The 14737-nt window shown below is 41.4% G+C and overlaps 1 protein-coding gene across 1 annotated transcript in view; it reads right to left on the bottom strand.

Annotated features, from left to right (window-relative positions):
• LMLN (leishmanolysin like peptidase) overlaps positions 1-14737 on the bottom strand; it is a 2253233-nt gene that overhangs the window by 1834481 nt on the left and 404015 nt on the right. The window lies entirely within an intron of this gene.

Below are 14737 nucleotides of genomic sequence, written 5' to 3'. Positions count from 1 at the left end.
ACCAACTAGATCAGATGATGATAAATCAAACCCACCCTAATACAAACTATGCTTACTACCTGGTTTGTTAATAAGTATACCTGACAAACCTGGCACCTCTTTAATCCTTCTTAAGGTCATTAGTGTCAGCATTCCATTTCTAACCTTGTGGTCTTTAAGTAGTACACCAGAACAGCCACTTCGACCTAGAACTAAAGCACAAATCATGGACAGTCTTCTGCTGCATGAACTTCCGCTTGTGAACTGGCCAGTAATAAATAGCCAAGACCCTATTTCTGCACTTTCAAAGCTTTGCAGCCTTCTAGGGCCTATTTAAGATAGGCTCTAACTACTCCAATTAAGATGTCTGAAAAGTAAACAACCCCCTTGGTGTTCCAGTGAAATCAAAAATATGAAATACAAGAAAGGCCAGGCAAGGGAAAGATTTAAAAAAGATGGTGTAAAAATAAGCAAGAAAAAAGCCTTCCTAGTCCTTAAAAAGATACCAAATTAAAAATCAGTCCCACTGAAGCTATCTATTACTGAAAAACAAATGGTGGGTCAACAAAAACAGTTCTAGCAAGCAAATTAAAATATTAAGTACCCCCAAAGTAATTCCCAAAGCTACTCAGTTGAGAATTTTGTGCTATTCTGTACTCCAGAACTTCAAAACAATTTCTGCCCCTCTCCATCTACTACAGACTGGTTACATCAAGCTTCCTATGGCACTACTCTTTTCTTTGACAGAAGCCTTACTTTTCTACTTTGAAGTAATTAACAACCAATAGGTAAGGAATCTTTTCTACAGAAAACTGCAACTACAACCCCACATGCACATACTTCACCCAAAAATACTGCGGGTAGGTAGCTCAGCCCTCTCAACCCTTGTCACACATTTTAACCTAACCTTTATCAGCAAAATAAAAGCTTCTAGCTTCAAGTGTGCCACTGTCATTCCCCTCTCCAAAGTACCTGACCCTCCAAATCCACATATCACAGGCTAATTAGGAATATTTGCAGTTTTGCTAAATTTCTTAAAAAATAAAAAACAGTTGTGATCAGACTTTTGAATACATTTAAAAGTATGACATAGTGATGACTGACATGGAGTGAGACCAAAATATAACCTTACCGATAAAATTTTCACAAATATGGACAATGGACAACTTATAGGAGGCATATGTTTCTGGATTTTAGACTGTAAGCCATTCTCCACTGTTGCAGAAGCTACAGCATGCAGTTTTTCAGGAGACGTATAGGGTTGGTTCCAGGACTATCTTCTAAACAAGACCCACAACATTCTGCAAGCCAGCACCCTCTTGAATGGTGATGTTCTCGCTAGAGCTATTCGACAAGACCCTGCCTTAGGCACAATACTAGTGTTTTGGTATATTAACAAGTTCCCATGGGATATTTTCTGAATCTTACATGAAGACCACACTATCCTCACCTCTGCCTACAAATCCTACTCAGTTTTAAATACTAAACTTGAAATAGATTTTGCAGCTAGATGGAATTGGCTGGTCTCCATCAAGCTGAAATTTAATTCTTAGAAATCCTCAGCTATGCAGTTCAGTACAACAAAAAGACAAACAACAAAATCATCTCCTCTTATTTTTCACACATTGCCACCCATACTCCCTTATGGCACATACAAAAATATCCTGGAATGGAATTTGGCCAGAATCTTACTAACACCAGGTACAGAACCTATCCACAAATGTGCTGAATCAGCTAAAAGCCTCTTACAAAGCAACACACTTTGTTACTCTTCAAGCCAAGTGGGCCTTTGCTCTAAAAATGTTCTGACATCTAAACTACAATCTACAATATGCCCTTACTATTTTTATCCTACTCTCCAAATTTAATACAAACTTCTTTCAAAATACCAAAAATAAAATAATCAGACTTATTCACGTATCTCCCTACTGATCACTGCCAAACCATAAAAAGACAAAATGGCTTAAGTTACAGTTAGAACCACTTTTCTCCTGGATACCTTCAGCTTTCAACTTCTGAATGAAAATTACTCCCTGCCTCTCAAACATTAATGATAAACAGTACAAACTTATGACCTAAGAAACCATAATACCTCACTGCTACATAAACTAAACTACATCTTGTCTACTGTAAAAAGAAAAAAAAAAAGCTTTCTGTAAAACTGTTCTTGAATTATGGAATATAATCTCTACTTAAATATGAATGCAAAATAACTTCAATAGTTTCAGGGGAAAGCTAAAAGCACACTTTATAAACAGAATCCGTGTCAATGTTTTGAGATGCAGGTCAAAGTTAGGATAAGTTCACACTTCCTATTGTGAGAAAGACTAACTCACCCTAGCAATTTAAAAGGCAACATCTCATTTTTCCTCTTACAAGTCTGGGTATGTTTGACAAACCACTGTATCTGTAAGCAGTTTTCTACTACACTGTTTACCTGCAATAGTCATCCAATTTCAGCTTCAGTAGTTATATTTGCTTCTTGTCACTCTTGGTTTCTACCATGGGTAACAAACAGCCTTGGTGGGAGGTTGGTATAATGGTTAAGGTGTTTGCCTTACAGCCACAAGGTGCAGAGTTTGATTCTAACATGGGGTAATTGGCTAGGCTTAAAATGATCCACAAGGGCAGTTAGCCTAGTATTAATCTATGAACCTATGATTGGGCACTTGACTTGCATATTATACTTTGTACAGTAGATTGTGCCTGCAGAACCTCTTGCTTCAGTCATATATCTTAGCTGCATTAACTACTATTACACAGAAGCTATGTACTTACATTAGATTTTCATTATCCCACTCTGTCCAACTTGACTGATGGGTGTTGGATCTAAGCTGGCATCTACTTCAGCTTACTACAAAGCTGGAGCTCCTCTGCTCTCACACAATGCACCTGGGTACTCCCAACCCTTTAGAACAAGTTTGAAAATAAGATTTGAGATACTGAGAGGAACCAAGTGCACTATGGGAGAAGGAAAGAAATCAAACTATGGAATGAGCTGAAGTAGGTGCTAACTCACATCCACCACAAAAGTGGATGACTTTTCAGTCAAAGTGGACAAACGGAGAAATGTAATAATTATTTTTTTATTAACTTTTAACTACCTATAGTTTCTGATTGTGAGCCAGTTACACCATTTTAAAGCAGAAAAGTTTTGCTGAAAGTACTTCCCTTGACAATAAGAATTCACATTTTCTCCACTGTTGTGCGACCTTAGAGTATGTATAATTAAGTTCACGGAGTGTGGTAATGCAGGGGGACTTGCCCCTTACAAAATATTTATTCTGATGTTTGGTGAAAGTGCATTCACAGTGAAATTTTTTCAAACTACTTATGGACAAAAGTTGTGCTGATCTACAGACATGCTTCTTTTCTGATTGTCCACTAGGATTTCTTAAGAGTTTAACCTAAATGTGCCAGAAGCTCTCAGCTTCTGATTTTGCACGTTTCTAATATTTTCTATCTAGTTGCTACATGATTATAAATAAAGCTCTTTTACATGTTTTCAGATAATTGTTTTTTAATCAATACATATACACACACACACTTCTGCCCTTTTCAGAATTCACTGTATGTGTTTTGGCCCAGGTCACGGTTGAAAACATCAACTGGACCAGTTCACTTTTCTCACAAATGCAGGCAAGACACTAGCCCTGACTGGAATCCTTACTTCCAAAAGGAAAATGAACTGGATATAACAATTGACTTAATACTTGCTGCCATTCCAGAGAGATCTAAAATGTGTTATCATGGGAAGTAATTCTACAGGAGAATCCTGCTTACTTTGGAAAAGATTGCCTGCACCCCTTGTTGCAAGACTTGCATGCACTGGCCAAAGCCTGTGCTGCCCCCATAGAGCCTTTTTAGGCAATAATGAACAACCCAATGAAGCAATCATATTAAATCCAAAGCAGGATTATGTTAAGGTGGCTGATTAATACCAGACGTCTCATCAACAAAGCTGCCCAGCATTGAGGTTCTCCTGTATCTGGAACACATCTTTACCTGTGTAATTTATAAACATGGTTTAAGTGTACAGAGAGCACTTCCTACATACAACTGGGTCTTGTGCCTACCATTCATTCAGACCAGATGTCAACTGCGGTAATGTTTACATATTTTTAGAGACACTTACCTACAGATTCGTAGAGACTCACAGACTGAACTGCAAATCATATCAGCTCATTGCCTGTTACAGGACACCCTCTATATCCCCATAAATTCAGGTAAAGTTTCTAAATATACTCAAACTCCCCATAAATAAGATCTCCATTATTTTGGAGAACTTCACAACTAACCCCTCTAAAACTGGAATACCTATTCATCCATAGTAGGGTTTGCTCCAATATTCTTGAAAATTCTTAGATTTAATAAACAAACTCCCTGGACCCCTACAGGGTTACCACAGACAGTCAGGGGTAGTGTGAAAGAAGAATGCCAAAGAAGCTGAAAATAAACTATACAAAACAAGGGTGTGACCAGTGCTTCTGTATGGCATAGAAATCAGGGAAGGGAAGGCATAGCACTTAAGAAAGCTTGAGGTGATGAAGTAGTTAACAGCTCAGCAAGCTCCTGCCTGGTGCCCTGCAGAGTTCTACAGCAGCAGAGAGACAAAATAGAGATGTTGGAGTGATTAAGTATAATTTTTCTGTATTTTGTTGCTGCCTTTAGCTATTTTCTAGAGTTTCTGTGATTTAAAAAGCTTGTTTCAGCTACATATTGTATTTATTTTACTGCCTGCACTTTAACAAAGTCGTTTTTGTGTTTAAATTACCTGTTTAACTGTTGTAGGCTACACACTCAAGTGTGACAGCCATTATTGTGCATTTAAAGTGTTTTTTTGATTGTATCTGCTTTATTTTCTGAAAAAAAACAAAAAAAGAATCAAAAACTATACTTGTTTTCCCGCCTTTCTAAGCTAGTTTAATCCAGTTTTCAGGTTAGTGCTGAATTCAGGGCTATGTTACAAGTTTCTGGGTTTGCCCATACCTTACTTAGAAGGAAGTTTCTCTTCACTGTGAGAGAGGGAGCTTTGAGCGGCCTATCTGTCCCTGGAGTAGTGGTTTCAGCCCAGAAATTAGTAGTTTATTGGCCCTTTTGGGCTAATTTCTATTTCTTTCATTTCCCTGCTATAAAACCCGCATTTGCAAGGTTTTTGTGCTAATATACAGCTCAGCAAGCTCCTGCCTGGTGCCCTGCAGAGTTCTACAGCAGTTCTACAGCAGCAGAGAGACGAAAGAGAGACTTTGAAGTGATTATCATTTTTATGCATTTTGTTGTTGCCTTTAGCTAATTCTGCCTAAAACATCGATTTTCTAGAGTTTCTGTGATTTTAAAAGCTTGTTTCAGCTACATAACTTTAACAAAGTCGCTTTTGTTTTTAAATTACCAGTTTAACTGTTGTAGGCTACACACTCAAGTGTGATAGCCATTTCTGTGCATTTAAAGTGTTTTTTTTATTGTATCTGCTTTATTTTCTGAAAAAATATATATATATACTTGTTTTCCTGCCTTTCTAAGCTAGTTTAGTCCAGTTTTCAGGTTAGTGCTGAATTCAGAGCTGTGTTACAAGTTTCTGTGTTTGCCCATACCTTATTGGATAGAAGGAAGTTTCTCTGTTCACTGTGAGAGAGGGAGCTTTGAGCAGCCTATCTGTCCCTGGAGGAGTGGTTTCAGCCCAGAAATTAGTAGTTTATTGGCCATTTAGGGCTAATTTCTAGCTCTTTCATTTCCCTGTTATAAAACCTGCATTTGCAAGGTTTTTGTGTTAGTATACAGCTCAGCAAGCTCCTGCCTGGTGCCCTACAGAGTTCTACATCAGCAGAGAGACAAAAGAGAGACTTTGGAGTGATTAAGTATCATTTTTCTGCATTTTGTTGCTGCCTTTAGCTAATTCTGCCTAAAACACCGATTTTCTAGAGTTTCTGTGATTTAGGGTTAAACTATTCCAAGCTCCACGAAGTCTGCTCTTCAATTTTTCCCTTAGAACTAGTCAAAACTCTCAAATTAAGCACTCTAACTTCCTTTTACAGCCCAGCACTTGCTCCAAGCTATCACACCTCCCCCTTTACTATACAAAAGTACAAGGCTCCCTACTTCATCCCTACCAGACAATCAGGAAAACAGTTCAGCTACCCATACAGGCACGTCCAAAGGGCAATTTCAGGTATACTCTCCAGGCTAGCTGGTGAATCTGGGAATCTTGAGGCAATGTTACAATTGCCTCATGTACACGGACAACCCTCTCCTCCTTCCAACAAACACAAATATATGTGAGAGATGCAACTATACAGCCAAACTGGAGGCCAAACTCTCTCAACCCATGACTGGAACAGCCAGCCAGGAGGATAAGGGAAACACTTGCACCACACTTCCAGTCTCACATAAAACAGTCACACATGCACCAGCAAACACACATAAATACACAAAAACATGCTCGGAGGCTCAAAATCAAAATCTGCCTGCCACACAACCAAAGCCCTTAAGGCACAACAACATACCCAATACACTAGTAATATGTGACTATTGTCAGGCACACTGATGGCCCACTCACTAGACTGAACAAGGAGATGGTTACTGTAAGCTGCCTGTTGGGTGCTAGGATCCTCCACATAACACAAGCAGTCAGGTCACTCCTAAACAAGTACAAATATGACTCTGTCATTGTACATGTTGGTGTGAACGACCTGAGATGTACCTCCCTGGACTACATGAAAAGAGTCATAGAGGAGCTCTCTGATCATGTAGCCCAGGCCGGTATGCCCCTGATCCTGAGTAGCATCTTGCCCTCACCAAGAATGATGCCACAGTACGAAGAAAAAATGATCAGTTTTAACAATTGGCTAAGCTACTGGTGTCGTTCAAAGGGGATCCAGTGTCTGTCAGCCTGGGATGACATGCTCGACAAGCCACGTTACTTCGCCAGAGATGACTTGCACCTGTCGCCCCTAGGCTTTCGAATACTGGCCAAGGCCCTTGCCACCCCCATAGTGCCTTTTTTAGGCAAGGCTCAAAAGACAAACCCACCTCCATAAACAACACACGAAACTAGAAACTGAGGGTAATGCTACTCAATGCCAGAAGTCTAAACCTCAAAATGAATGCACTCGAGGCACTCCATAGCATGGAGCAAATTGATATCTGTGCAGAAACAGAAACCTGGTTCAAAGTTCCAGAGAGCACCCCAGCACTACCATGCTACAACTCATACCATACCTTTCGGCCCAAGAACCTGGACCGAAATACAATACAATACAAAAGGAGGGGGTGTGTCCATTTTCATAAAGGATGCCCACGCCTCCAGGTTAGTAGTACAGCATGAGGCCACGGAGACCATTCATGTGCAACTATCAGTGGGCAAAGCTTGCTTTTCAGATAATAGCCTGCTACAGATCACCTACCTCGTCTCAGAACCCCCACTCAGCATTCCTGAGAATATTGGAAAATACAAAGGTCCTACCTAACACCATGATATTGGGAGATTTCAACTACCCAAACATTGACTGGGTTAACTACTAGAGTACAAACTCCTTTGCCCAACGCTTCCTAGAGTTTATAAACTCAAATGCCCTGGAACAGCTGGTCACCATGCTCACAAGAGGTGACAACATACTGGACCTGATCATCACCAACATGGGGGATCAGTGCTCCACACCAAAGGTAAACCCCTCGCTGGTAAGATCAGATCATAAACTAATCACACTGGACATCCACATCCCGACCCCACCCCAAGTCAAGGAAACCACTGTGAAAAACTTTTCAAAAGCCAACTTCACACTTCTCAAGACTGAGGTGGAAAGTTTCATAGCCCACTTGCTAAAGGATAATGCTGCCCAAACCGCAGAATCCTTTACAAGTGCATTCTATGAGCATCTACAGGGATGCATGGATCGAGCCATCCCAAGTAAAACCAAAACTCACTCCTCCAAAAAAAGGAAACCAGTCTGGTGGTCACCGGCAATAAATAAGCTTTGCAACAGAAGGAGGAAACTACTACATGATAGAGCTAAATCCCAAAAAGGAAAGGCATCACTGATCAATATTAGGAAGAAACTACAATCCCTCATAAAATCATCCAAGGCCAGTTTCGAAAGAAAAATTTCCAAGGTCTCTAAAGATAACCACAAAGCCTTCTTTAGCTATGTCAAAAATCTAGGTGGTAACTCTCAGATATGCTCTGAGCTGGTGCAACATGGCAAAAATACACTGAACCAACTGACATTGCCAACATCCTGGCTGACAAGTTCAGTGCAAACTTTACCCCCACCCCCAAAAGGGCCGGTGTCCATCCCAGAAGAATGCAGAGCCCCAGACATCATGGACATGCAGGTAAAAACAGCCCTCTCCACAGCCAAGAACACAGCATCAATGGGACCGGATGGTGTCCCAGGCTGCATCTTACACGAACTCCAAAAGGAACTAAACCCTCACCTAAATTCACTGTTCAGACTCAGCCTTACCATGGGCTATGTGCCCAAAGAATGGCGTACAGCAAAGTCATCCCACTCCACAAAGTTGGTGCCACAACAGAACCAGGGAACTATCCTATAAGCCTGACTAGCCTGGTCTGCAAAACTATGGAGCGAATCATCATGGAACTCATAAACAGAGACATTGGAAACCTCCAGACACTAGACCCTACCCAATTCGGCTTTGTTAAAGGCAGATTCTGCCTCCTAAACCTACCTGACTTCTTTGAAACAGTTACCAAGGCCATAGATGAAGGAAAGGTAGTTCACACAGCCTACCTGGACCTCACTAAGGCCTTCGACACCATTCCACACTCTGGCATTATAGATAAGCTCACCAGCTTGAACATTAACCCCTATGTCATGAGATGGGTGGCCAACTGGCTCATGGATAGAACACTCATGGTCAGAGTCGCGGGTGCCATGTCTGACTCCAAACCAGTTACAAGTGGTGTCCCACGGGGCTCAGTCCTGGGAACCCTCCTGTTCGGTATATACTTCTCTGAGGTACAGGCAAGCACGGGAAGACTATGGCTTACCAAGTTCGCAGATGACTGCAAACTGGGGATCATAATTGACTCACCGGCTGACACAGACATCCTCCAGAAGGGTCTCACAGAGACCGATACCTGGTGTCAAAACCATGCCCTCAAGTTGAATGCCAAAAAATGCATAGTCATCCCCTTTGGGAAAAACAAAGTGCCCATGAATTATCACATAGGTGGTAATCCACTAAGTACAGAAGATGTAATTAGGGACCTGGGGACCCAGGTAGATAGCAACCTCTCCTTCGATAATCACATTGCCAAAGTAGTTAGAAATTCCTTCTATGTAGCCCACCTAATCACGCAAGGGTTCACCTCTAGATCAAGAGAGGTCATTGTGCCCCTCTACTCATCACTCATTAGGCCCATAATACAGTACAATGCCCCATTTGGAATGTGCCTTACTCGACAGCTGCAACAGCTGGAAAGACCACAGAAGTACCTCACCAAGAGGATCATGGGCCTCAAAGAGATGCCCTATGCAGCTCATCTAAAAAAACTCTAGCTTTACTCAGTTGCTTACCACCTGCTCAGAGGTGATCTCTGCCTGACGTGCAAGGCCATGTCCAACCTGGAATTAATGGACATGCTCCACCTCAAGAAAACCAAATCTCTTAGAGCCACACGCTCCTGTGAACTAAACCTCAGCACAACAATAAACAGGACATGCTGGAGGGATAGACTGCTGTCTCAGAGACTTCCCTCACTCTGGAATAGAATCCCAATTTATGTTAGGCAGAGCCCCTCGCTGACTCTCTTCAAGAGAAATCTTGAAGAGTGGATGGGAAATCGTAGGTTTACCCCTGGGATCACTTCAGTGGCCCTGCTAGACAGAGGCCCAGGAAACTAATTTAAAGGGGAGGCGAAAGCAAACACATTCTGGCTAGGCTTATAAATGCCCTTGAGCAGATAGCCTAGTACCTACCTATGAACCTATTAAGATGGGTAGTAAAATGCACACTGTGGGACAGAAAGAAATGGGACATCAAAAAACAAAATGAAGTATCCCCAGTTGCACAAAACATCAAGGAGGACAAATTACAGTGCTCTGGTCACACAGAGAAAAGCAAATGATGATTTGGAAACGGCAGGAAGAAGGCAACAGGAAATGAGGAAGTCCAACAAAGAGAAGGCTGGACTGCATGAGAGAAGACCTGCAGCAGTAAGCAACACCTTTCATAGAAGGTAGAAGAGTAGCTCTGAATACACAGAGGTGGAGACAGTTGGCACAGCACACCAACCCAATGTAGAAAAAGGGGAATGGTGATGATTTTTGCAAAGGGGTCTGTTTTTTATGCGAAATAGCATAAAATGAGTGGAATTTAAGAAACTGTAATAAATGGTAACCTTTAAGGGTATCTTTAACTAGTTACACTTCATAATCTCGAATTACTGAAATCCCAAATTTCAGTAACCCGAGACCATGAAGCCGAAAACCAGAATGCCGAAAGTGCACAAGAGCGAGAGCGAATTTGAATATCTCGAATCCGTGCTTATGTATTTCCGGTAGTTTGCATTGTGATGGATCCAAACAGTCTACCTGGTTTTTGTTATGCCTCGAGCCAAGTACCACTGTGTATGTTTGATTAATGCTTGATCTGACATGTTGCTACAATATTATATGCTGCTAATATTGTAACAATACAATATGCTTAAGAGCAGACCTTGCTCACTGATTACTGGTATAACTGAACTCTTGTTGACCTGTACGTTATCAGCTTTGTTTACCAGCATATGGGGGATTCCAATGAGGAACTATAACACAAGTTTGTGGGCTAACTGTTCTTTGGAAAAGGGAAGTAAGGCCTAAGACCAGGCATTACGAGACTTGTTTACAACTTAGGAAATTATCTGTAATTTTCTAAAATATTCCATCAACTCATGATGAGCTTGTGATCTATATGTCATTAGTTAAATCTATTGACCATGTTGTTTGCTCAAGACTATAAAAAGCTCAAAGGCAAAAATGGAAATCATCATCACCCAGATTTGATCACAGCATCAGCCAGAACTGAGCATACAGCAATTATGCCAGTGTTGGCCCTGCCTTGACTGAACAGATAGGGAGACTTCAATCCTATTCAGTGCAGCTATCAGTGGCAAAGATGATTTTGTTTATGCATATGCTTGTTAAGTACATGATTTATTAGTTTTTTCTGTTTATTCAGTAAGTTTTTTGCTTAATAAACTGTTAAGTTTGAGCCTTGGTGTCTTATGTCATTTCTAATTCTGTATTAACCTCAGACTTCAAAGTAACGGACTAGATCATATTTGGCGCAGCGAGCAGGGTCTGAGGTTTGCAGTGGAAATGTCACAACAACCACCAATGTTTTTTCCTTTAAAACATATAGGCATAGGCAACAAGGATGTTGTGTCAAGTACCCCAAATAAGGTGGGAGTTGGTACTATGATGCCAGCATTGTTTGGGAAATGGGATCCTCTTGCTAAGGTATTAAGTCAAGTTTTACCCCCTCCTTCCCCAAAACTTTTGCAAGAAAAACCTAAGGCAGACCCTGATAGTCTAGTTAGGGCTTTATCAGAGCTAAAATTGGATGATAAGGGGAAAAAAGTGAAGGATGGGGTGGGAGTGGCCAGATGGCTGTTCTTTGAGGCAATTCAGGAATTAGATAAAGATGTAGAGAAACTAAAAGAAAAAGTCTTAGAGTTAGAAGAGTGATGTAAAGAACACACGGATACACACAGATTGGATAGAGATACCTTGGAGAAGGCAGATATGGCACTCGTTAAAGTAGGAGAGGAAGCTGAACACTGGAAATCTAATTCAGTGACTCTAGCTACTCGAATAATTCAACAGCATAGACAACAAAATGGGAAAAAATTATGCCGCCTGCCTTCAAGGCCCCGAGTTCGTGCTTTGCTGTGTAAGGCAGAGTTCCAAGTTAGAAGTGGGAAGGTAATTTCCCCTCAACTGATAAGGGTGATAGTGATTTTGAAATAGTAAATTCCCCATCAGTGGAGACACGTCCAGTTATTGAGAAAAAGGGACAGTACACTGGGGGGGGGGCGCCACAACAATGGGAGTTATACCCAAGTGGAATTATTAAATGTAATCCAAATCTATAAGCAAAAGCCAGGGGAAACTGTTTTAGCATGGTTTCTTTGGATTTGGGACACGGGGGGGGGGAGCAGTGTCTCTAAATGCCGAAGAGATGCACCAATGTGCATGCTTCGTGTTTCACCCACGTCTAAAGCAAATAGTAAACAATTTGAACCATGATGATCCCCGGGTGAATACACTGGTGGTGTGGTTAGCCTCAGCTTTCCGAGCTACTTGGGCTGATGCTACAGCAGTAGCTGATGAACATAAGCCTTGGAAAACAATAGCAGAGGCAATACAACAGTTAAGAGAAATGGCTATGTCGGCTACCATTTATTCATTGAAATTAAGGAATGGGGCTTTAGTGCTTCTGACCAAATGCACAAATAATGACCAGCAATATGAGAAGTAAATTGATCAAAAATGCACCACAGTGGTGAAAAGGGCAGCTTAATGGCTACCCCAGCAGGCTGTGTAGGTCAGCAAATATGGGCTGTGATAGCCACTCTAAATCAAATGGCAGAGTTAGTGGAAGAAAAAGAACAGAGAAGAGCTAGAAAGGCAAATGCAGAGAAACCAAAAGATAAATCTGGTGAGAAAGTCATGAGAAAGCAAATGTATCTGGCTCTATTAAGGTGTGGGGTAGAAGTTGCAAAAATAGATGGGATAGCTACCAAGGAATTATATAAAAAATGGAAACAAAACCAAAAGGAGAAAGGATTAAGTGTAAAAAGTATGCTGAGAATAAAAATAGATCAGTACAGTAACAAGTAACTACTAAGAAAAACAAAAAAGTACCAAAGCTAACACAGCTGAAGGTAAAACAATAAACTTTAATGCACACAAATGGAGAAAGGATTAAGCTCTGCAGGCAGAAAGCAACCCCCTACAAAAAGTCCAACCACAAGTACCACTGAAGGGAAGGTAGGGTGGAATCAATTATATTCTGACATTCCTACTGATGAGGAGTTAGCACAGTGGCAAAAGGGAGAATTCAGTGATGAGAGAGATTGTGGAGAAAAGGAATAGAGAACCCCGATTGAAAAAACGGAAACAAATTGACTAGTAGGCGGGTCCCCAGTAGCTACGGGTACGGTAAGAGCAATTACACCTGGGGACAGACGCTCTTACGTACCTCTTACCATTTTTTGGAGGGGAGGGCCACAACATGTAATGGCTCTGGTAGACACAAAATCAGAAATAACCATTTTTGCAGGCAACCCCCATAAATTTCGTGGACAATATGTAGACATCGATGGTTATGGGGGGGGGGACACTAGGTACCAAAACCAAGGTTAAGATGGCTTTTGGGGATGGTACCCCTATTTTCATTGAAGCAGTAATAGCTCCAGTACCTAAACACATTTTAGGAATAGATGTTTTAAAGGGTAGAACTTTGAAAACCACTGTAGGGCCATTTAGGTTTGAAGTACGGCATTGTTCAGTCAATGCAGTCAAGGCTATAGTCCAAGGCAATGCTAAGTGGGAACCACTTTATATTCCCATACCTAAAAGAATAGTAAACATCAGACAGTATCGTATCCCAGGTGGGCATGCCGAGATCACTAAAACGATCCAAGAACTGCTTCGGGTTGGCATACTCGAACCAACTGTGAGTCCATTCAACAGTCCGGTGTGGCCGGTAAAGAAACCTGATGGGTCATGGCGAACGACTGTGGATTATCGAGGTCTGAACAAGGTGGCCCCACCTTTAGCGGCAGCTGTTCCAGATATTGTTACAATCGTGGAAAGATTGTCTTCATCTGCTGGACCATATCACGCAGTTTTGGACTTAGCAAATGCTTTCTTCTCCATTCCAATAGCAGAAGAAAGCAGAGCCCAATTTGCTTTTACTTGGGAAGGGAGGCAGTACATCTTCCAAGTGTTACCACAAGGATATCTGCATAGCCCTACCCTGTGTCATAGACTGGTGGCTAGAAATCTAGCCAAATTACAAATGGACAAAGTGACTGTTTTTCATTACATTGATAATATGATTACCGGAGAGAAGTCTGATGTAGATATCGCATTAAAAACTGTAATCCAGCACCTTCAGAACAGAGGGTGGGCCAAAAATAAAAATAAAACACAACAAGGGACATCAGTAAGATTCCTTGGTATGATTTGAAATGGAGCAAAAAGAGAAATTCCTGCAGCGGCACTAGAGAGTATTCAAAAAATTGCAGTCCCAAAGATGAAACAGCAGGCACAGGCCTTTTGGGGAGCAATGGGCTTTTGGAGGGCATTCATACCTCACCTTGGGCCGATTTTGCGGCCCATTCACTATGTAACGAGGAAAAATGTGACTTTCATTGGGGTCCCAAGCAGCAAACAGCTTTCGAAAAAGCAAAAAAGTCCCTACAGCAGAGTGTGGGGCAGGGCCCAACTGATCTACAGCAACCCTTTATCATGGAAGTAACTGTTGCTAGCAATGTTATGTCGTGGGGGCTGTGGCTGAAGGATGACACTGGGAAAAAGAGACCATTGGGATTTTGGTCCAAATCCTTAACTGGAGTGCAGGTTAGATATAGCCCCCTTGAGCAACATGTGCTGGCAGTGTACACAGCATTGATTAATGTGGAAGGAATAACTAAACAACAAACAGTGACAGGTAAGATAGACTACCCACTCCAGGGGTGGTTACGAGATAATAATTTGATGAAAACTCTTAATAGCACAATCTTTGA

Source organism: Protopterus annectens, chromosome 6.part0 (genome assembly GCF_019279795.1).
Source record: "Protopterus annectens isolate FY-2018-M chromosome 6.part0, PAN1.0, whole genome shotgun sequence".
NCBI classification, from domain to species: Eukaryota; Metazoa; Chordata; order Ceratodontiformes; family Protopteridae; genus Protopterus; species Protopterus annectens.
Note: the sequence above shows the minus strand (reverse complement) of the source record. Positions and strands in the feature narration are given on the sequence as shown.